Below are 24,514 nucleotides of genomic sequence, written 5' to 3' on the forward strand. Positions count from 1 at the left end.
CGATCCAAACCCTGCAGCTCCTATGGTTTGGATGCTGCTCCGACTTGATGGGATTAATACAACATTTTGGTTGATTGTGCAGCTGTAGGAGAAATGTGTGGGTCTGTGGACATGAGGCTGTGTTGCACAGTTTGTGTGAACAGAGAGAATCAGATGGTGGAGACTTGGTGCTGTCTCACAGAGCTGCACCTGTGGAGGCAGGAGCACTCACCTGTTCCCTCTCACCAACTCACCTGTGGCCGTTCTGTTGGCTCGTAGGAACATGTCCTCACCACATCGTTTGTGTGTGTGTGTGTGTGTGTGTGTGTGTGTGTGTGTGTGTGTGGATCCTTACACTGAATTAAAGTCATGTTGGTGACAGTTGACAGACATGTGAAACCTGAGAGGGAGAGAACAGTGTCTCTCTCTGCCCTTGGCACTGCACCAGTGCTCTTGACATTCACACTGTGGAGATGCACACACACACACACACACACACACATACACACACACACACACACACACACACACACACTTTTTGCTTTCATTCTTCTTCTTTCCTTAATTTGCTCACTCTCTTGACTGCTGGAGTCAAGTTTGTCAGACACACACACACACACACACACACCGTCTTCATTCTCACTCTCTCAACTCTCTTCACTCTCTCCACCTCCCCTACATATCCACTGCGGCAGTGTGGCTCCGTTGCCTTGGAAACCACTCATTCAACCACCCCCCCACCCCTCCTCCATCCCACACACACACCAACACACACACACACACACACACACACACACACAGTTTTTTTCTGGAGCACAGAGTGAGAGACAATGAGGAAGAGCCAGCGGAGGGAGAAAAAATAGGGGCGAGTGAGCACAGAAGTTAATGTGATGGAGAGAGAGAGAGGTGAGATAGAGGGGTAGGAGTAGAGAGGGGGAGAAACAAGGGAGAAAAGGAGGTGAGGATGAAGGAGAGACTTGAGAGGGAGGAAGGAAGGAAGGAAAGGGAGAAAGGGAACAGACATAGCAGGAGGAGAAGAGGATGGAGGGAAGATTAAACGAGTGGCAGGACCTCGTCTCCACGAGGAGGCGGCAACAGGGGACACCAGTTGGTGTGTGTGTGTGTGTGTGTGTGTGTGTGTGTGTGTGTGTGTGTGTGTGTGTTATTTAATGGTGTGGAAGCATGAGTGCCATATGTGTCGCCTGAGGCCCAACGTGAGGAGGGAGAGAGTTAATGAGAGAGGGGATGAGGAGAGGAGGGATGGAGGAAAGAAGGAGACATGGAGAGAGGGAGCATTAAAGGAAAAAAGGATGGAAAAAGAGGGGATGAAGGAAAGGAAGACAGGAACAATGTTAGAGAAAAGAAGGAGAGCAAGGAAGGAGTGAAAAGGGTTGAGGGCAGGCCAAAGGGGAGGTATGGTGGAAGGAAAGGAGAGGGGAGAAAAGAAAGGAAGGGAGGGAGGAGGGAAGGATGAGAGGATTGAGGAGAGATGGAAGGAGGAGATGAGGCAGGAAGGGAGGAGGAGGATGAGGGGAGAGAGAAGACGAGAAAGAAACAAGGGAGGAGAGGAGAAATGAGGGAGGGTTGGGAGGAGAGAAGGAACTGAGCGAGGAGGAGGAGTAAAGAAGGGAGCGAGAGGGGAGGAAAGAAAGGGATGAGGGAGGGATAAGAGGAAGAAAGAAGTGGAGAAAGGAATGAGGGAAGGTGGGGAGGTAAAATAAAAGGAAAGAAAAGAGCAAAGAAGGGAAACAAGGGAATGAGGGGGGAACAAAAGAAAAGAGGAGGGGAAGAGAGGAAGGAATGAAGGGAGTGATGGATGGAGCAAAACGACAAAATGAGGTTTTAATAGAGATGAAGGGATGAAGGAGAGAGATTGATAAATGTCTTCATTAAAGAGGAGGGGGAGGAGAGAGAAAGAGACAGAGAGAGAGAGACAGGGAGAGAGAGAGAGAGAGAGAGAGAGGGGGGAGGAGAGAGAGAGAGAGAGGGGGAGAGAGAGAGAGAGAGAGAGAGAGAGAGGGGGGAGGAGAGAGAGAGAGAGAGGGGGAGAGAAAGACAGAGAGAGAGAGAGAGAGAGAGAGAGAGGGAGAGAGAGAGAGAGACTGCTTCCTCACCTCCACCTAATTCACACACACACACACACACTCAGTCTGTGTATGTTGTGTGTCCATGTGTGTTGTGTGTTTTACATTCATGCTGTTTCATTCTTTTATGTTTGTGTGTCTTTTTGTGTGTACTTCACTGTGTTAGATTGTGTCTTTGTGCGCACATTTATTCTGTTAATGTGTTTTTGTGTTGTGTTTATAATAATGTGTATTTGTGTGTCAGTGTGTGTTTATAGTGTGTTTTCTTTTTCCACAAATGTATCTTAATTGTGTGTCTGTGCCTGTGTCACTGTGTGTGTGTGTATGTGTGTACATCTCTGTGTGCATTTTCTTTCCTTATAGTGTGTATTTGTGCATGTGTTGATGTGTGTGTGTTTTCTGCACTTGTGTGTGTCTCTTTTCTTTTCCTTGTATGTAGAGTGTATTTATGTGTGTGTTTGTGTGTCTGCGTGACTTTTTGTCCCCTCAGGTTGTCTGCTCCTGTTTTTTTGTTTTTTTTGTGTGTGTGTGTGTGTGTGTGTGTGTGTGTGTGTGTGTGTGTGTGTGTGTGTGTGTCCCAGGGGTTTTCCCTCCAGTGTCGGCGGGCAGCATATGGGACTTGGCGCTAATGACCACACCTCCACGCCAAAACCTGATTTACGCACACACACACACACACACCCCATGGGACAGGACAGTGTGTGTGTGTGTGTGTTATGAGGGTGGAAGCTGAAATCTGATTAAAGTCGTGTTGACGACAATTAACAGCCTTTCAAACCTGCCGCCCCGAGCCCTGAGGGACTCTGTGTGTGTGTGTGTGTGTGTGTGTGTGTGTGTGTGTGTGTGTATGGTTCAGGTGGCAGCCTTCGTCTTAATCCTCCTCCTCCTCCGCCTCTGAATAAATCATGTGACCCCTCCCTCCATCCATCCATCTCTCATTAAAGCTCGTCTGTCACCACCACAGGGCGTCTTTCACTCTTTTTTCCTCCTTCCTTTCTTTTCTTTTTTTCTGATGAGTCTGCAGTTTAATCCCCCCTCCCTCTTTCTTTTTCTTTCCTTCCCTCTGTCTGTCTGAGGATGGAGGGATGGAGAAATGAAGCAGGTAGAGAGGAAGTGATAATCAGAAGTGTGGCGACCCCTCTCCTCAATTGTGTTTTCAGGCTTGTAAAGTCCCGCCTCCTCCTCCTGACCTCTGACCCCCAACGCTGATTGACACCTCCTTTCATGCCTACATCATCCCTCCATCTCTTTCTTTCTTCATTCCTTTAAATCCAGATGGATTTCTTCTTTGTTTTCACCCTGTCTTGTCTTATTTTTATCTGTTCCTCTCACATCCCTCCATCCTTTCATCCTTTCCTTCTTTTATCCCCTCAATTCATTCCCTCCTTTGCTTCTTTCCATCATCCCTCCATCATTTCATTGCTCCCTCCATCCCTCTGTTCTTTATCTTTATTCCTTTAGAAAATCATTGTATTATCACGGTTTCCGTCTTTTCTTTCTCCATCATCTCTTCATTTTCTTTGTTTCTTTGTTTTCTTCCATTCATTTCTCCTCCTCATCCTTTCATCATTTCTCTATCTATCTATCTATCTATCTATCTATCTATCTATCTATCTATCTATCTATCTATCATCCCTTTATTTCACCTTTTTTACCCCCAGTACTCCCAGTGAGGGTAATAACTGGTGGACAGCTGGTGCCCACACACACACACACACACACACACACACACACACACACACACACACAAAAGATGAATATGAACAAAACTCAGTCACACAAACATCTGAATAACAATAAATAGAAAACAATAAAAATAAATAACACACACACACATACACACACACACAAAGTCTCCATAATGAACAAGAACAATAAGAAAACTCTGAAAATAAGCAGAAATAAAAACACAACAGCTCCCTCCTGCCTCCTCCCTATCTGCACAAAGACACACACACACAGCTCTGTATGTGTGTGTGTGTTTTGTATGAGTGTGTTTGTGTGTGTCTCTGGGGTTTGCGAAGGGCAGAACAAACATTTGTTTGTGCAGCGATCCATCTCAGCCCGGCCTGCTCCCTCCATAACAAACAGTCTGAGGAGGAGGGGGGTGGAGGAGACAGAGTGTGTGTGATGGAGAGAGAGAGAGAGAGACGTGCGCCACCTGACGTAGCTGTGAGTTTGTCTGTAAATCTGGATCATCAGTGTCTCTGATACATGGACACATGGTGCAGACACACTAACAGCTGCACGCACAACAACACCTGACCACACTAACACCATCAGTCGGGGGCACATGTAGTGTCAGATCTGATGAGGGTTTGCTCAGTTTTAGTTGCTTCAGCTATAATTTATTTTAATTTATTTTATGACTCATGTTTATAATAAGAAGATAAAACCACTTTCACAGACGTAAGCAGAAAAAAGTCACAGTGTCCTCACATATATACATGTACAGACACCAAACTTCCTCCAAACCTGTTTTAACTAAAACCCTCTCCTATGATTCATATTCAGTTGAATATGTTTTCATAAAAACTGGTCTGAAGCTCCTCTACTCTGACTTCCTGAATGAGAAACCTGGATCAGGCCTTAAGCTCCGCCCACCACCTGCTGGCTCCAGGTGTCCAGGTGAAAGAGCAGAGAGGATGAAGATGGTTAGAGGAGGAAACATCAGAGAGACTCAGCCTCATGTTGGAGCCTCAGTCAGACCCAGACTCAGATGAGGAGTCTGTTGAGACCAGAATCAGAGACTAGCAGACGGATCAGAACCGTTAGCGTAGTTAGCATCTTTTATTTGTTCATGTTGTTTGTTAGCTTGTAACTGGCAGTGGCTGACACAGTGTTGGTGGTTGTGCTAATGCTAACTCTGGCTCTCTGTACTGACAAGGTTTCATTTAGGTTGTATTTAGCCCCGCCCCCTCTCCCCACAAGTTGATGTTTGCTCCAGATGAAGAGTCTAAATATCTAAAATGCATAAAAATTTATTACATACAAACAAATTACTGCACATCAGTCATGTGTCGTCCTTCATCAGCTTTAGTTGCTGGAGGTTTGTGGTTAAGAAAAAAAACATGAAGGATGTCGGCCACAATGATGTTTGACCAGAATAAGATGCTGCGTTGTCTATGAGACAGAGACATCGGTCTTGTAGTGTTTCCGTCTGATCTGTGTGTAGCTGCAGTGTGTTTCCTGTGCTCCTCCACAACAACAACAGGAGTATTTTCTGGCTGAGCAGTCTTCGTTCTGACTGTTAAATATTGAAGCAGTGTAAGTGAGCTCTGCAGAGCGCCAGCCCCGCTGCTGCTGCTGCCAAAAATACTCTGCAGATAAAAATAGATCACGTTTCATGTTGAAGGTCTTCATTTCATTCAGAAGGAAACGTGCCTGCCGTTGTTTTTGAAATCACAGCTCTGGGTCTGTGGTCGACCAGAACCAGGTCGGCTTTAATCAGCCGGGACAGTTGACGTAGAGTCTAAATATAGAGCATGTCGGCTCATAGACTGTGGTCGTTTAAACTTACTTGTTAGAATCATTCAGTTATCTGCTCTGTTAAAAGAAGAAAAGTGTTGCCCACATCATCAACACACAATCAGATCTGTATATAAAAGTCTAATTACCAAAATGCAGTATTAGTTATTTTCACAGTACACTCTTGACTATGATCTTGGATTATGTAACTATCAGAGCTTTCTCATTCGCCATATTGTGAATCTTTTATTTTGAAAATCTTCAGTGGCACTGGATTCTGACAAGACTCAAAATGTTTGAGAAAGAAATGCACATTGAACATCTGTCCAGCTGTCAGAGCTGCTATTAAAACATCAAAAAGTTTTTAAAGTCTTTACCTGCTCCATCAGTGTCATTCGTGCAGTCGGCCCTGGTGGATCAGTCCAAAGCTGAATTTCTTTCCCGGTCCGACTGTGGATCCAGTCCTGGTCTGTGTGTACTGAGGTGGAGAACCCTACGAACTGCTAAAGGCTCCAGCTGGACTCAGGTTTGCTTCTCCTCTATGTGTCAGTGACTTGATGCTACATAACGTTAATGTCTGTTTTCATTTGTGACAGCTACAGTAGCGCGATAACGTTAGCTGACTTCCTGTTACCCATATTATGAATGTGTTCTGCAAATGTTGCTATCGCTAGCTGCTAACTGTTAGCAGTGGTGTGGAGCATATTATCACAATGCTAGCATGGGCTAATTGTTGTGGTTAGTTTCGTAGTAAAAAGAAGAAAATGCAATATAAACAAAGAGTACAACGCTCAGGATAGTACACAAAATAAACTGTTTTTACTTCCTTACATGTGGTCATACCACAAGGAAAGATAATACTACATTACCAGTAAAGTATTAAATCTAAAATGTTGATTAAGTCAAAGTAAAGCTGTAAAAGTAAAGTCATAACAGTAAAATACCTCAAAAAAGTAAAGACACTTCTGTCAGTGTGAAGTGTGTTGATGTGTTGTCTGGTACCTGCTTTCAGTTTATGTTTATGTTCCTCTGCTGGTTAGAAACCTTTCAACCTTTGTGTCAGGACTTTTCCTCTGCACAACTATATGTATCTCAAGCTGGATAAAAGTAAGATGTGAATCTCCAGCTGTCACATAAATGCGGTGGAGAAAAAAGCACAGTAATTCCTGTTGAAACGTATCCGAGCAAAAGAAGAAAAAAAGTACAGAACTGGATGAATTGGGCTCAGTTTCTTCCCTCCTCTGCCAAAATAACACATCCAAATTTAATAAAAAGTGACGCCTACTTTATTAAAAAGATCACACATAAATAAAAGAAAGCGTGCCCCTCTTTAAAAAGCTGGCTCCAATATACTGAATAAATCCTGAGCGCTGAGGTCGAGCACAGTTTTATTGCTCTCAGGCGCTGAGCTGTGCTCCTGCTGAGCCCACCTTCATCCTAGAGCTTCACAGTTCACAGCGAACAAGCCTCCATCAGATCTAAAGACAAGAGACCCCGGATCCTTCTGATGACATCATCAGCACCGCACAAATCCCCGACACGCTGCTCCGGCGGTGACTCCGCAGACGCTGGATGTTTGTCGGAGCTTTAGTGTCCTAACGAGCGGCTCTGAGATTTGTCTTGTGAAGACTTTGGCTCTGCTGCCTTCAGGGACCCTCGTCCTTGTTTGAGGGTCTGGCACTCATTGACTCGCTGAGCTTGATCAACACATTGTAAAAAAAATTTTTCCTGAATCCGACCCTGCCTTGTAGAAAAATGTAAATTCAGATCTGACATAATTTATCTTCAAAATAAAGCTGAGTATTATAAGCAGCGGCAGTGGTTTGACCTTCAGTCTTTATTACATCATAAATAATGATACCTGCACTGAGCTCAGATAAACTGATGGAGGCTGAGTGATGTATTAAAATCTCCAGCATATCTGACTGTCAGACCTCAGTGCTTCTCCCTGCGCTGACTAAATGTGTCCTCAGCATCAAACTTCCTGTCGGCTCAGAAAGAGTGAAGAGAGCTCAGAGCACAAAGAGGTAAAAGAAGGTGTTTACATCAATCTAATACATCTGATAATACTCTTCACTGTAATATTATAAACTGATTCACCGAACAGACCAGTTTTTATTGGTCGACAGCCCTGCTAATAACTCAGATACAACTCGAATGGCACTCAGTAGAGCCAGACCTCCGTCAACGCCAAACAACCCCACAGATCTGGATCTGCACTAAAATGTAAAGAGTTCGTCCCCAGGCCATGAACCTCTGACTGATGACGTGCTGTCATTCTTGAAGCTGCCTCCTTCTGTTTTGCTGGTGAGAAACTTTTAATGTGAAACCACAGCAGGAAATGAATGGTTTGCTTCAGCATTAACACATTAAAGCAGCGATTTTAAAACGAAGGCAATCTATGTTGGTTTGTATTTTGTTCCCAGTGAAGTTCGGCTGCTTTGTACTGTCAGAGTCAGGAGAGTTTGTCATTGGTCCTGAAACTCAGGTGTTGTGTCTCTCTTTAAGAAAACTGTCCCATGATGCTCAGCTCCAGTAAAGCAGCGCGCAGGTGTCTCTGCCTGAAATAACAACCATCTGTCCATGTGACGGACCAGTCAGCAGCCATTTTTATCTCTGTTGACTCCACATTTGGCAACAAAGCCACTTGTGTTGGTTATATGATGAGGATTACACAACACACACACACACACAGACAGCCCTCTCAGATTGTGTGTAGGCTGCTCTGTCCTCAGAGCAGTTGGGATGAATGAATCTCACTGCATCTGCTGCTCTGTCCTCACTGACTGACAGCTGGTCCGAGCCCCGCCCACACTGATGTCATCATACACACATGAGTCATCATCATCATCATCGTGACCGTGCACCGTCGTTGCTGTCATACGACTTCTATGACATCACCATACGTCATCCTCGCCGCACACCTTCATCACCATCACCATCACTATCATCATCACCGTACATGATACACTGATACATCAGTGTGTGATGACGTGTGTGTGTGTGTGTGTGTGTGTGTGTGTGTGTGTGTGTGTGTATATACATATATCACCATCTGTGCACTTCATCAGAGTCTGTACCACCTGACTCAGCAGTGTGTGTATGTGTGTGTGTGTGTGTGTGTGTGTGTGTGTGTGTTGCATGGTAAATGATGCACAGCTGGTGCCTGCCCAGCTTTCTGCCAGTGTGGGCTCTCGTCATATGACAGACGACACGCGCACGCACACATGCACACGCACACACACAGACACACACACACACACACGCACCTGCTCTAACAGCTCATTTAGTCTCTGGCTTCAATTTTCTTTTTTTCAAACATGAAAAAATCTTCTTTTTTCTCTTTGCGCTTTTACTTCATTTCACAAACAGCTGTCCAGATGTTTGACCTACAGAACACATCTCACACACACACACACACACACACACACACACACACACACACACACACACGTGCCTCTGTCTCTTCTGACTGTGTGAACTCTAACAAACATGTTAAACATTCTCCATAGACTCCCATGTCCAAATGTCCAACTTTACAGCAGAAATAAACATGTTTCCTCCTTCATGACAACTGTACGGCTGAATTTATACAACTCACCTGTTTACATTTTATTAAGGACTAGAGGTGTGGAGAACTGAGGCCATGTTGCTCAGGTGTTTATTCAGACATGTTAAAGTGACCTCCCAGTGTGGAGTAAAGATGGCCGACTAATGCAGCTTAGATTGAGAAGATAATTGTTCATGTTTGTCTGTGTTCTGTGGAGTGTATTTACTCCACTACACTGTGTGTGTATTATCCTGGTACAGTTGTTTGCCTGCAGAGAGTTAATAATGAAGACATAACACACACACAAACACACACACACACACACACACACACACACACACACACACACACACACACACACACACACACACACACACACACACACACACAGTCGTCGTGTTGTTTAATGAGCCGTGTGTTGCAGAGTGTTTGTGGTTTCTCAGGTCGGCTCTGAGATCGTCTGCTCACTCTCTCTAATAGAGGGGTCTACTTCAGCAGCGTTTGATGTCAACCCCAGGACGAGGTGGGCGGGTGGAGAGAGAGAGAGTCAGAGAGAGAGAGGGGAAGAGAGAGGTAATGAAAATAATGAGATGAGAGGAGGATGAAGAGATGAGGAGTGTGTGTGTGTGTGTGTGTGTGTATGTGTGTGTGTGTGTGTGAGAGAGAGACTCATACGGGGTTTTTACAGGACGATCCTTCATCAGTATTCAGCAGCTTTAAGATACAAGATTACTACAGTACTGCTACTATTACTACTAGATCTAGCACTACTACAACTGCTGTTACCACGTCTGCTCCTAATTCTACTACTACTGCATCCACTAATGCTACTACTACTACTCCCTTTACTGCTGCTCCTACAACAGCTTCTACTACGTCATCTGGTACTCCTACTACTGCTGCTACTACTAATACATCCACCAGTACTACATCTTGCTTCTATTACCTTGTGTACTGCTGCTGCTACCACTACATATACTACATATACTACTGCTACTGCTTCTACTACAGCTACTACCATGTTTAGTAATGCTACTTGTACTCCTGCTGCTTCTACTACTCTTTCTACTAATTACTGCTTTAACACGTGAATACTACAACTACTAATACTGTCAGTGCATATACTACTACATCATTACTGCTGCTGGTACTGCTACAACGGGGTCTACTACTGTTGATACTGCTGTTACTACTACCACTACTACTGCATCCACTAGTATTAATGCTATTGTTACTACGTGTACTAGTGGTACTACTGCTGCTGGGTGTACCACCCCCCAGCTGACGGAGCTTTGTGACGCAGATGGAGAGACAAACAGTCTCCTCTCATTATTTGACTTGATAATCCGTCACCTGGCCGTGTCGGCTGCAGATCCTGTCGATGCCATAGTAACGATGCTGGAGGCGGGAACAAGACACGCTGATAGCTAAAGGACAAATCCAGCCTGAAGCTCCACACACAGCTGCACTCAGACCAGCTACAGTGTGTTTTACAGGAAATAGCCTGGAGACCTTCATGATATTTATCTGTCAAATTATTGGGACAAATGATTAGTTAAATGGAGAAAGTGTAATTTGTACTTAGTCTATTTATGAATGATTTTTCTCTTCACTACGACATCATTTTATCAGATATAACGAGCAGACACTTATAAATGCAACAACTAACACTTTGTCCAGTTCCCTTATAATTAGTGTCTCATCCTGTCTTGGAAAAATCCTGGTAATTCACCAAATTCCAGATTATTATAGTAAATAATGAGGGAAGATTTCCTCATAATTTAGCTGGAAAATACAAGACCTGTAAAATAAAGTGTTTGTGTGTGTTCATGGAGAAGAAGGAACATGTCACCAAGTCCAACACTGATGTGTTTTTAGTAGTTTTTACTCACAATGAAGCTCTGAGGTGCCGAGGAATTAGATACGTCAGCTCCACCCAGTCTAAAGGTTTTAAAGCTCCATCCAGTATAAAGGTAGATGTCCATGTGTTTGTGGTTATAAAGCAGGTCTAGGTTCTATATTAATACTGTGAAAGTATCAAAGCCTCAGTCCACAGAGAAATGCACACAGCCTGTATTCAGAAATTGAGCCTTAAAACCAGCCGTCAGGACTTCTGGAACTTTGTGATGTCACAACAAAGCAGTCACATCCTCTCCTCTGATGGGCTGACTGACGTGTTGTTACTAGAGCTCCAGAGAGAAGCCTGAGGGAGGAGATGTAAAACTACAGTGAGATGGTTTTTGGTTCTTATCATCACTGGGACCTTTAACACCTGCTTCTTTAAACTGATTACGTGTAAACCCACATAATTCAGTTTTCACTAAAACACTTAAAAACCGAAGTTGAACTAAAGAAAGTTAGTGAGTTATTCATTTCCTTGCTAAGAAACTATTTGCTTATTAGTGCGATTCATCTCCTTGTATTGAGCAGCTTCATGTCTCAGTTTTCACCCACAGATCTCAGCCTTCCTCTGGTCCTCAGACCGACAGCCGTGTGCTGCAGCGGGTGTTAAACTCCTGCTCCGGCGGTAATGTTAATGTCTGAGGTTGGTCGACTCCTGCGGCTTCACAGAAGATTAGCGCTCCTCGCCGTCAGCGTCTTCGCCGCCGGCAAAAGGTTAATTTGAAGGCCGACTAACCGGCTGAGCTTTGATGTGTGTTTAGACTGCCATGTTGCCTCTCCGAGTCTCCACGGTGACGGCAGATATACTTCAGTCAGAGAGCAGAGAATAACGAGACATACCAGACCCTCAGATACCATAAGATACAATTACTGTATCTGTCCATCTGTCTGTGTGTGTGTTCGCCTGCTGGAGCCCGGCCTTTGAACAGCAGAGCGGGGTCTGTTGTTATTCAACCACAGAGTCACTACAAGGTTTCACGCTGAAGGTTAAACACTAAAAATACATCTCAGAGCAGAAGTGAGAGCTGTTTATGAAGCTTCCTACGCTTCCTCTCTCTCTCAGTGAGGAGGACGGCTCTGCTTTAAGACTTAACAACATCGGTGGTTGATGACAGAGCTGTAACTTTATTGTGACGTCGCTCAGCTGTGCAGTTAAATCAGAAGTTTGAAATACTTCTGTAGACACAGTTTAAGATGGAAAACATTAGTGACAGCGTCGTCTCACTCAGGAAAGGCAGGGGTGGAAAGAAACTGTGGTTAAATACACTTTGACATACTGGAACTTTAAAACTATTGATTTTTAAACTTATGAGTTTATAAAATATGATGCAATTAGTCTAAACTACCTGACAGAATATGACGACAGTACTGCTTATTCATTTTACTTTAGATACTTACAGTAAATTTAGTTTCTAATACTTTTATTCAAGGAGTTATATGTATGTTTTTGCTATTGCTAGACGGCTAATGTTAGCATTAACCACTGACCAGTCTAGAAGAAACGATGCATCAAACTTCAGTCCTTTACTCACTAGTAGCTGTAACCAGAAAAACATCCCTCTTGTTTTGTTTCTATCTCTATCACTTCTTTTCTTTTATTGAAGTTAGCATGCTAACTGGCTAGCCTCAGCTCGGTTTTCCGATAGCGAGTCACTCTGTCCAGGGTGCCCTGAAGAAGTAGCAGCTCAGAGTATCATAACCTCTTATCTTGTAAACTCAAATGGCTGAAACTTGGCGCTGTTAATGCTAATGCTAGCTATGTAGCAATAGCAAAACTTACAAATAGCTGCTTTAAAGATTGAATCCAGGTCTTTTACTTGCAACAGATTAGTTTATACTGTTTATACTTTGTGTCACCTGATGAATCTCAGTCCGGTGTCCATCTCTTTTAGCTCTGTGTTTGGTCTCCACCAGCTGCTGAGGGAAACATCTGGATCTGTAGCTTCCAAAACTAGAGCTGCAGAGTTTTTTTCATGTGAAAGTCACAGTTGCAGCTTTCACCCTGCTCCTCATGTTCTTCCTCTCGGTCCTGAAGGCCACAGTTTAAATCAAGGTCGTCCACTTTAAAGTATTTATACTTTGCACATTTCTGTGTGTGTGTGAGAGCAGTGTAATGAGTGTATTAAATTCTCAACCTGTTTGCCTCTAGCCGTTTACCTTGCTGTGAGGACGACTATTAAACCCAGCTGCACCAGTAAAACCATTAACCACCCAGATGGAGTCGTTTTATAGGAGCCAAAATCTTTTTATTGAAGCTTTTCTATTTTATTAGATGAAGCAAAATGGATTCTGACATGGACCCTTTATTTTTTGAGAAAATCTGGCACATTGATTTACTACATATTATTCATTAAATATCAGTTTTATCAAGGTGTTGTTTCCATGCATATCAAGTTATCAACATTTTCTGTTGTTATTATTAAATTTTTTTAGTAATAGAATTAGTTCCAGCTCTCAGATGGTTTACATGATTGGTATTCAGATGTGTAGCTGGTATTGGTAGCGGTTTCCAAATGATGCTCCTACCCGGACAGATGTAGCTGGGTCGTCATCAGGACGCCGAGCGGCTCCGTCTGAGATCTTTATTTACCTTTTCCTGTGCAGCAGCTGTTTACAGCGGAGCAGAGGTGGTCAGGCTCCGCAGCAGCTCATCAAAGCTGACCGGGCGCTGCAGGATCATCCAGGTTTATTTTTCTGCTTAAGGAGGCTCAACAAGTCCACAGGAAAGTTGTTGAGTCAAGCTTTTTTTTTCTGTTTATCCGGTTTATCTCCCATTTTTTGGAAAAAAATGTTTGACAGATTTAGCTTTTTAGAATTGTAGTTGAAATAAACACTAATTCTGTCACCAACGCTCAGAGACAAAGTCCTGTCCCTCAGAGTGCTGTATATTTCTGCCTTAAAACTGATGTTAGGATCTATCAGCAGCTGGAGGATTGAGTCCAGTACTGTGAGAGTGAATCATGAAAACAGTCTGGGTAACTGCTCATCCTCTGAGCCAGGTTCCCTCAGTGGCAGCAGCAGGTCAACGTGTGTGTGGATGAACAGAAACAGCAGATCCTCTGTGGATGAATCACTGCTTCACCTTTTCAGCTTGTATGTTTCACTTTGTAACGACTAGAGGAAGAGGAGGAGGAAGGCTCCTGCAGCTGTCAGGCCTTGAAGGAGGAACATGTTCAGTGTCAGGTTAGGAGGAGGAGGAGGAGGAGAAGGTCATGGATGTAGCTTCTCCTCTGTGTGACGGGAAAGGAGCGATCCCCCGACATGAAGGACAAACCTGAGAGGAGCTTAATGATGTGTCGGCTCTGTGTGTGTGTGTGTGTGTGTGTGTGTGTGTGTGTGTGTGTGTGTGTGTGTGTGTGTGTGTGTGTGTGTGTGTGTGTGTGTGTGTGTGTGTGTGTGTGAGAGAAAGGCTTAAAATGTCTTTATAGCAGAAGGTCTGGGCTGTGTGTTTGTGAACAGGATGAGGAATAGATTTAAATGAACTCTGACATGTACCTCTCTGCTCTGTGAGTCAAAAAAATCAAAAGAAAACAACAAATCTCAGTGAATTTGGTAAATAAGACTCAGTCAACATGTTGACTGTAAAAAACCCAAAGTAGCAAACAAAACAATAAAACAGCAAACAAACAAAACAACAAACAAAACAACAAAGTAGCAAACAAACAAGACAAAACCAACAAACAAAGAAACAATAAAAGAAACACAGGAAAACAACACATAAATCCCAGTTAAGTTAATTTGGTGAATAAGATTTGTACTGTTGACAGTAAAATGTGAAAGCACGCACAGAAAACAGTTTCATGGAGTCAAAAGTCAAAGATTTTCCTTCGAAATGTGGCAGAGTAGTAGAAGAAGAAGAAGGAGAAGAAGGAGAAGGAGGAGAAGGAGAAGATTCAAGCTGAAGCTGAAGCTCCAAACTGGAAGAGATGGACTCTAGTACTTTGTACCTCAGAGAATTAAAGCCCTCAGTCTGACAATGTTAATGCCTTTCTAAGCACCTTAAATACAGCACTAATGAGTAAAACAGAGCCACATTAAAATTTTATTAGCTGAGAGCCACTTGAGAAACTTCCACACATATTTCACAGGATCTCACTGCTGCAGGCTCTTTATGAATGAAGAAAGCGTTGCCTCTCTTTGATACCATGCATCTCCTAAATTAGACAGCAGGATGTTAGAAGGTTTTACCTGCAGACGAGCACCAACACCTTAAATCTGAGACAAAAGCCAGAACTGCAGCAAGGTGCTTTTCCTGGTCATTTCTCAGCTGCTGCAGCGTCGACTGGAACAAGGTAATAAGGGCCTGGAACAAATGAATAAATGATGTGCAGTGAGGATTTATATTTTTCAGACTCTGGCGTTTTTTATTTGGCCTGAATTAATGCATGTTAACAAGCTAAATAACAAGCTTAAGGTAATTAAAGTTTGTTAATTGCGTGGCCTGCCTGTGAAGGAGCTCAGGGCTGAAATGAAGATGGAGAAACGAGGTGGAGGTGCTTCAGAAAACACAGACGCAGCAACACGCCGAGGGCAGATGGGAGGTAACGAGAGGCAGATATGAGGAGAAGTGAGGAAATGTTTGAACTGAGTAAAGCAGAGAGATTAGTGATAAAAGAAAAGCAGGGAGGAAATAAAGCGACGCGGGCGGTCGACACCTTGAACCAGGCGGCTGGAAGCCATCATGAAGTCATCATGAAGCCGTCACGGTAATTGGACCTGAGGAAGTCTGTGGAGCAGCTGCCCCCCTCCTCACCGCTGTACCCCTCCGCCATGATGAACTAACCTCTGCTGCAGCCGCTCAGCAGGGGAGGCATCAGTGAACATCCTCCGCTTCCACATGAAGGCGTCTCCAGCCGAGCAGGACCGAACCACGTCCTCAGACCTGGTCCTGCAGGTGTCGCTGCAGGAATCTGTTTTTCCCGCCTTCCTCTCCTGAACACAGACTAGTGAACTGTGATGTTTCTCAAAATAAAGCCAAAACTTTTATATTTATTTTGACAAAGAATTGCGACTCAAGGTCTACTTACTCGCTTTCAACAGTATCTTCTGCTCTTCATCAACAGGTAGAGTTTCCTAAAGTCCTAACAGCTGCCCAGCTGTGCAGTCTGCATGCTCTGATGAAGTCTGTGTAACATGGTTGAAAGCTGCAGAATAGCTTGTAAGTGGACTTTGAGTTTGTTGTCATGGTGAAATTAACTCGGATGCAGCTGCCTCACGATAAAACTCCAGGTAATAGAATAACTGATAACGACTGTGAAGCAGCTGCAGTAAATAGCTTGTTTAAATAGAGTTACAGGTCTGCAGCTGCCAGTGTGGCTGCAGACTGTAGGTGCTATAACTTTATGAACACAAACACAGTTTTTTCGTCTGTCTGCAGCCGCGGTGTCGACACAGAGTAGAAGCAAAGAGAAACAAAGCGTGGAAGAAGCTCCGAGCTGCAGGAGACTGAAGACAGAGACGAGTGTTGATTCCTGTGTAGCCCTGGGGAAATACCCGAGTACAACAGGAGTACTTCATTACAGGCAGTGTGGTAGAACAGAGGCAGTCGGGGTGGCAGAGATTTATTCCATACTGATAAGAAATATGTCCTGCTGTGGAGCGAGGGTGCGTTCAAGAGCAAAACAGAAACCACAGCAGGGGAGACGAGAACCAAACAAGTGTGAAAACCTTGTGCAGGAAACTCCTTTACACCGAGTTACTCTCACAGGCCCGAAGACTTTTAAAACAAAGATTAATGATCCAATGAGCAGCACACACAGCGACTGCTTTCCATCACCTGCCGAAGACAAAACACCTGTGGTGACATCACCGATTTCAACCCTCCCAGGGCAGCAGCAGGTTTTCTTTTTTAGTTGAGGTATTTTATTAAAACTGGCCTGTGTGGATTTTCCCTCAGGTCTATCTTCATTCATCGTCATTGCTTTAGACTGATGCTGACATTTCATAGTGTATTTCTTTTCCACATAATCACCAGCCTGCACAGCCTGGATTCAAAGTTCTACTTTATTTTCATTAACCAGCAGAGCAGCGTCAGGACTTTTTCCGCCTCCAGGCTTTGACCTGGTCCCTGAAAACCAAGTTGTGTTTGTAACTTTGCTTGTATCTCATTTTGCTGCATATTATACCGAAATTATTTCATTTTTCATCTGTCTCTCTGTTAAAGGTTAATTTTTTGTTTTCTCCTGTGTTTTATCTGAAGTGCTGATCTCCATCAGAAGATATATCTGTGGTTTTAAGAACCAAAAACCATCTCAGTGTAGTTTTACATCTCCTCTCTCAGGCTTCTCTCTGGAGCTCTAGTAACAGCAGCTCAGTCAGCCAATCTGATTGGCTGACTGTTTCTGAGTGATCCAATAAAAATAGAGCAGATTTCAGAGAAACCAAATCCTGCAAGGTTGAATGGTGGGTCCAGGTGGGTGGGGCTTGGGGTGTGGCTGAGGGCAGTGAATGCTTTGTTGTGACATCACAAAGTTCCAGAAGTCCTGACGGCTGGTTTTAAGGCTCAGTGTCTGAATACAGGCTGTGTGCATTTCTCTGTGGACTGAGGCTTTGATACTTTCACAGTATTAATATAGAACCTAGACCTGCTTTATAATCACAAACACATGGACATCTACCTTTAGACTGTGTGGAGCTTTAAATAATGTTATAAATAAAGAGTCCAGAAGAAAAATCAAAGACAAAAATAAGCAGAGATCTCTCTTTATATGGGACCTTTAAAATGTAGGTTGTAGTTGCTACAGTCCTGCGTATTTGCATTATTGATTAAATAATTTTGTTCATTAGTCAGTAAATAATTTGGTCTAAGAAATGTGAGAACAATGGAAACCTGTCATGTTGAAACAGGAAGGAGACAAACAGACTGACAGAGAAGGAAGAACTCTGCTGCTGCAGCTGATGAGGACGTCAGTGGAAGGCGTTTCAGGACACTTCACACATGACACACGACGTACACAAACAACAGACTTGATTAATTAGTAATACTGACGTCTGTGTGGGACACAGAAGGCCGTCGGTTGGTGGTTAGCAGCGGAGGGACGAGCAGACTGCAGGGATGCATCACCGTGAATCAGACTCCGGTGATGCTGATCGGCTGTAACATGATACTGATGCTTCTCAGCTGCTGTCACCAACAAGAAAAACAGTTTTTCAGGAATTAAAATGTTTACATGAGGTGATTTAGTTCCCCTCTCTGTGGTTTACTGAGTCCGTGCCTGGATGGTTTATGCCCTGACTTCAGTCTGCCAGGTCTCTGTACAGATGCAGAATGGAAACATTTAAATTAATCAAAAGTAGAAGATCGGAGCGATCAGAGCACAGGGACTGACTGAGTAACCAATAAAGTCTGAGTTTCATCTGCTGCAGAAAAAACTGAAGCAGAAAACAACAGATCTTACAGTTAGAGATAATAAATAGTGGCAGCCTCCTGACGTCTCAGTCCCACAGTCCCACTCTGTAAATGTGATTTAGATGTTTATCTGGATCCAGCTCTGTTACTTGCTTATTTGCCTCCCTGCTTTTATATTTGTGTATTTGAGGAAGATGCTGGTTTTCTTTATTTATTTGGCTCCAGAGCTCAGACAGATATGATGAACTGGACTCTGTCTGCAAACAAATGACACAGGTCTCCTCTGGAGACTTCCTTTTCCTCCTCCTCCAGAACCGTGACAGTCCACAGAGGCTGAGAAGCACGTGGTCATGTGCTGGAGGTGGTTTTTTATCCAATGACTCCACCTGTTTGTGATTGTTTACTGTGTCTGTGTCTTCTTCTTCTCTCTGTAGAGTTATGATACTGCTCTCTCCGTCCTGAAGGACTCTCACCTCCAGTAACTACCACATCCACAGTTCTGCAGAAAAACAAGTACTGTCACATTCTCAGAGTTTTAGCATCGACTTGGTACAGAACCTTCGGTTCTTGCGACGTCCCTGTTCAGTAGGAGGCTGATTAGGACCCAGTCTCATATTCTGGACTGGACTCAGGTCTGAACGTGTACAGGTGGATTCGACAAGTAGAATTTATAATCAGTCACTGTGTTCAGTCACTGTTACTTAGTTTTAGTTACTGGTTAGTTCGATCATTTGCCTCCTGGGTCTGGATGTTCAGCAGTTCGGAGGGTCGGCTTTTCGATTTCACACCCTCCTCATGACGTGATTGGTCAACTGTGTGAAGGTGAGAAAGGCCAGTATCATGGCTCCACCCTCTCTGTGACAGCCAGCTGTTAACTCCGCCCTCCAGTGTGGAACATCTGTAAACACTTTTCATTTCTGATGTGGTCACAAACCATTCACCAGCTCCTCACTTCATCTCTGATACACCTGCAGCTGTAGGGGTGTGTGTGTGTGTGTGTGTGTGTGTGTGTGTGCGCGCGCTGTAACAGAGCTCATGTACATGTGTCCAGGACGTCTCATTTTTCTGACTTCCTGTCCCGATGAACCTCAGGTGGGCGGAGCTGCTCTCTGCATCATGATCAGAGGTATAAATTATTACTACTCTACTGACTGTGAGTGTGTGTGTGTGTGTGTGAGAGAGAGACTCTGCAGTCTTTTTACTCTACCATCAGCTGCAGTGAGTCCTCACACACACACACTCACACACCTTGCACTCAGGCGTGTCAGACTAATTAACATGTAGACGTTTTTATTAAGGTAATAGTCGGCGCGGCGCTTCTGTCATTACTGAGCGCTCAGGTTGAGTCACTGTCAGGAATCACCTCGTCTCTCTGCCGGCGATTAATCATGTCTGACGCCATTAAACATCTCGTTTCCTGTTATTCTACAGGGAGAGGATGAGGAAGGTCAGTGAAGAGTCACTGTAACAGGGAGAGAAAACAAGGAGGCGTTTGATGGTAATGGGACTAAATGACAAGGAGAGGTCAGAGTAATTAAAACAAACAGAGAGGAGGGGGCAGGTAACAGCAGGTAAAACAAGGAGGGTGGCAAACAAGACATCCTTACCCCCCAATGCCTGTGTGTGTCACGGTTAAGGAGTCAAACCTCAGTCGTGTTGCGTTCAGGTGCTAACTAATTGTTTGAATATTGATCAGACCCAGTGGCTTTCAGTTACAGTGATTGGTTGTGTATCATGTTCTCAGGTGACCCACACTCAACACTGTACCTGAACACACACACACACACGTATATACACTCACACACACACACACAGGTGGATGACCAAACTGACGTGATGCCTTCACTGTACAGTGTTCACGTTACGGTGTGTTGTAGGATGGCGTCACCTTTGTGTTGTTTTTGTCGCTGTGCTAATGTTGGTCTGAACTCAGCTCTAGTTAAAGTAGAGCCTGTAGTCTCAGCTTTACTGCACAGGTGTGTTTTTACCTGCAAGAAATTTCACCTGCTTTAGTGTCAAGTTATTGGACGTCAGTGAGATTTAACCTCAGTTTTTCACAGAAGATAAAATGAAACATTTAATTAGCAGCAGAACAAAAAACTGACACATCAGACAAAACATTAAAGAATAAAGTTAGTTAGAAAACTTATCTGTTGTCATGGAAACATGAACAAAAAGCAACAAAATATATTACACACACACACACATACATACACACACACAAATTCAAACATACAACACTCTTATTATGTGCACCTCCAACACAAAACTATAAAGGACACAACAGTTGAAACTTCAAAATAAAATGAAAATAAAAACAACCAGTGTTTCACCTTCAAACAGCTGTTGAACCAGGACGACCACAGACACACAACTGGTTCAAACATCATTATGACAGTGACACACACACACACAGAGAAACTACACCACTGTCACACTCTTCACTGTTGTGTTAACTCTCAGTCACAATCCCCCTGTAACCCTGCATGAAGTGATTTTTATTATTGATTGATATTACTGATATCTGATCAAACAACATGGCAGTATTTGAGTCCAGTCTTCCCTCTCTTTTAGCTCCGGTGTTGGTCTCCACCAGCTGGTTTCTGTCTTTAATGACCAAAACAAGAGGAAAAAGGCTAAAAAGCTCAGGCTAAAAGCTCAGTAGAGGGAAAGTAAAGCTCTGTGGGTTTGTCGCTACCACAGACTGTTTATAAGCCTGGACATAGACTCTGAGAAGTGAAGCCGATGCTGAAGAGTCTAAAAGCTGCATCTATCGACTGACCATCAGGGTCATGTCAAAAGTCTGATTGTATTGAAGTCTATGTGAAAATGTTTCTACTTCTCTCTGATTTATTACCTCAGGAAACGTTTTCCTGATGAGTTTATGTCTCAGTCTCTAGTTTCAAGTCTTCAACACAACACGATGTTCATTTTTAAATTATGGTCTATTTAGAGGAAAATAAAGCAGGGGATGGATTAGGGCGGGGCTACTGTGTGATTGACAGACTGACAATCAGGATAGAGGACAGAGCAGGTCAGCTCCACCCTCTCCTCCAAATATGGTTTCTTCTGGTTTCAAAAAGATGGCGACGGACACATTAGAAACTCGAGGCTTTAAAACAGCAGCTCACAAACCAGTGGGTGACGTCACAGTGGGCTGACACTGGGTCAGTACAAACAAACCCTTTCACACACACCATTGTTAAAATGATTGGTGATCAGAGGAGCTTTAAATCCCCTAAAATCCCCAAGCCTCCCAGAGATCCTCACACCGAACAACAATAAGACACAACATGTAAAAGCTGACAACAAGTAGCTCTTCTTCATAGACACAAATACAAGGCGTGTGTTCCTGTAAAGAGCAGAGGGGTGATCAGTGTGAAGTGTTTGTCCTCGTTGTGAGGAGGGAAAATGGTTTGAGCCCAACATTTCCCAACTGTGGTGGAGGCTGACAGATCGAGAGGCAGACAGACATTTAGATCTGCAGGCAGGAGAGCCAGACACACACACACACACACACACACACACACACAGTGGTGTTTGTGGAGGTGTGTTGGATTTCCCTCCTTCTGCTGCTGATGTTCTCATGTCTCATTACCCAGTTTGTCGTCCAGAGAGGACACAGTTTATCCCCCGTCTGGACCCGACTTTAATGAAAAACTCTGAACAGGCGAGGACAGCGAGGGGTTAAACTGAGCCCTGCTCATCAGGAGCAGGCCAGGGGAGAAAAGGAGGAGGAGCTGAGGGCAGCACACTGGCACGATCCAGGAGTGTGTGTGGAGGTGGTTTCATTTTCTCCTCAAACAGCATTTACAGCTGCGCTCGTGTCAGGAAAACATTTATGTCTTCTCACTCACTGTGGCAGCTGGGCATCAGTGGTGTCTTATTAACGAGCCGCAGACTGGGTCCCAGTCAGGCTGTAATGTTCTCCAGGCCTGGACCCAGAGGCCACCTGGACACAGGGACCAGCAGGTGCAGGATCAGGAGTTGAAAACAGTCCAGTTTGCAGAATAACGTTTGGTTATAGGGCCGTACGCAGGTCAGAGCTGATCGACAGGTAAACAGGAACAAAAGGCTGGTTCCTCTGTCAGAGATCTGAGGCGAGAGGGCGGAGACGATCTGTGCTCTCTGGGACTGATGGGGGGTCAGGGACGGGTGGTGCAGGCAGGTGCGGAATCAGGTGAAGCGGTTTGCGTGATGATGAAGATGATGATGCTTTGTTTCCAGGACAGCAGTGGTTGGTTTAGGCTCAGATCTGCACTCAGACCTGTTCAGGTTTCATCAGCCTCAGCTGGACTTTGGCAGCTGCTGGATTCACTTCTGACGCTTCGTTAGAGGAAAACCTGTTGTGCTCTGTTGTGTTTCACTCCGTTGTGCTGTTACCTGCTGAAAGGTGAGCAGCTGCTGATCCTCTCTGCGCCAACACCATCAGCAACAGCTGGAGATTTTACAACTTTTATTCTGACTCTTTAAAACACATTTTGCATCCTCCACAGATTCAACCAACACGTTTGTTTTTTTCTACCTGTCAGGTGAGATGATAGTCAGCAGCTGCTGAAATGAAACAAAACATGGCTGAGGTCTGCCTTCAGGTCCTCGAGGTGTGGGAACATGTTCCAGGACTCGTGCATCATGCTCATGCCAACTGCTAATAGCTGCTTTTGTTCTTCCAGAGGAAATCGTGGACAGTTCTGCAGCTTCCGCTTTACTGAGGTATTTCAGTCGCCTGCAGGAGGCAAAACATCTGATCTGATACCAGGTCCAGAATCACTGATACGATACTTTCTTTATTATTAAAGCAGCTTATGTTCTTTCATGTAGCAGAGTGTGTCATGATTTATGAGGTTTGTGCATCATCAACAGGGTAAATCTTCATACATTTTAATGAAAGGCTAGTAATCACAGACTTTAGGGTTTGATGGCCGGTCGAGACAGTTGAGAGATCCCCCCCCCCCCCCCCCCCCCCCTCCCTCCAGGAGACCAGCAGCAGGCCTGAGTCTGTTCTTTCCGATGGGAGAAGTGAACCTGATCACAGTTATGATTCTTTCACCTCATAGTCAACGAAATTAATATTGGATCCATTTTCACACGCCACAGATCTTCAGAACAGTCTGACACTAAAATGTCATTTTTCAGACAAATCAAGAGAAAATTAACTTTATTCAGATCTGACTCTGTCTCAGCAACAACCTCTGAGAACCAGACGTAGTATCTCCCCCTCCCGACACTGAACCACAGTAGTTTCCGTGTTGTAGAGAACATATCATGTGTGCTAATCAGCTGGAAAACAAGTTGATGCTGAAACAGTCAAGAGAACCAGTGATTAAATGTTCTCACATCAGACAGAACAGAGGACAGTCTCAGACTTCACCACATAAATCCACGTAATTCCTCTGTCTTCACATTTCCTTTCTTTGTCTAACCCCCCCCGCCGCCGCTGCTTCAGCTCTCCGCCGCTCTCATTAGCCTTTTTATAATCTGGGCTCGTGCACGGGGATGGTTGATTATCACTGTGTGGATGACGAAGTGTCTTAACCTCCACTAAACAGAGGATCAGGCCTCTAAGCTGTGTGAACAGCTCCACCACCTAACCTCGCCAAAGCCCGGCCATTTCCCAGTAATCCGCCCGTAATTACAGCCTGATCTCTGCGGCATAGCTGATTGGTGTAAGGGACGCTCACACACACACACACACACACACACACACCTGTGAGAGTGTGTTTCATAAAGCTGTGCTGTATATCTGAGTATTTATGCATGTGTTTAGTTGAGACTGTGGTAAAGGAGACTTCACACCTCAGCAGCTGCTGGTGTCTCATTTTTCCCTCCTCCCTGTTGTCACACGTTCACATGTTAGGCTCCGCTTCAGCTCCCTGCTCTTTGTGTTTTAGTGAGCCTGCGACTCTGAGCTGTGTGTCCTTTTGTTTCCCTGTCAGACTGTGTAGAAACCAACGTTATTTCACTGTCAGTAAATGTGTCAAACAACAGCATCAAACCTGAGGATATTTGCTTTATTAGACAAAGAATAAGAAAGACAGGAAGTCCTCACAGTGGAGGATCTGGAACCAGAGAGTCGGGAACGTGTTTCCCTCCTCCCGCCTCCACCCGCCTCCACCTCTGCTGGGTCATAGACAGAGATGATGATCATCACACCAGTGACTCCCTGTGTGACACAAACACTCA

At 44.3% G+C, this 24,514-nt stretch overlaps 1 protein-coding gene and 2 long non-coding RNA genes across 9 annotated transcripts in view; 2 read left to right on the forward strand and 1 right to left on the reverse strand.

Annotated features, from left to right (window-relative positions):
* Positions 1-24,514, forward strand: part of fars2 (phenylalanyl-tRNA synthetase 2, mitochondrial) — a 107,643-nt gene that overhangs the window by 37,304 nt on the left and 45,825 nt on the right. The gene's annotated exons all lie outside the window — the stretch shown is intronic.
* LOC139624925 (uncharacterized) lies at positions 8,835-11,100 on the reverse strand. Its single transcript, XR_011691782.1, has 3 exons — positions 10,974-11,100; positions 10,435-10,608; positions 8,835-9,567 (listed from the first exon to the last, which is right to left on the reverse strand). It is a non-coding gene; the product is annotated as an uncharacterized lncRNA (long non-coding RNA).
* On the forward strand, positions 11,317-17,286 carry LOC139624926 (uncharacterized). Its single transcript, XR_011691783.1, has 3 exons — positions 11,317-11,437; positions 11,538-11,697; positions 12,876-17,286. It is a non-coding gene; the product is annotated as an uncharacterized lncRNA (long non-coding RNA).

The sequence above is a fragment of the Trachinotus anak genome, unplaced genomic scaffold (genome assembly GCF_046630095.1).
Source record: "Trachinotus anak isolate AG129_WGS33_773 ecotype Australia unplaced genomic scaffold, CSIRO_AGI_Tana_v1 ptg000009l, whole genome shotgun sequence".
Taxonomy (NCBI): domain Eukaryota; kingdom Metazoa; phylum Chordata; class Actinopteri; order Carangiformes; family Carangidae; genus Trachinotus; species Trachinotus anak.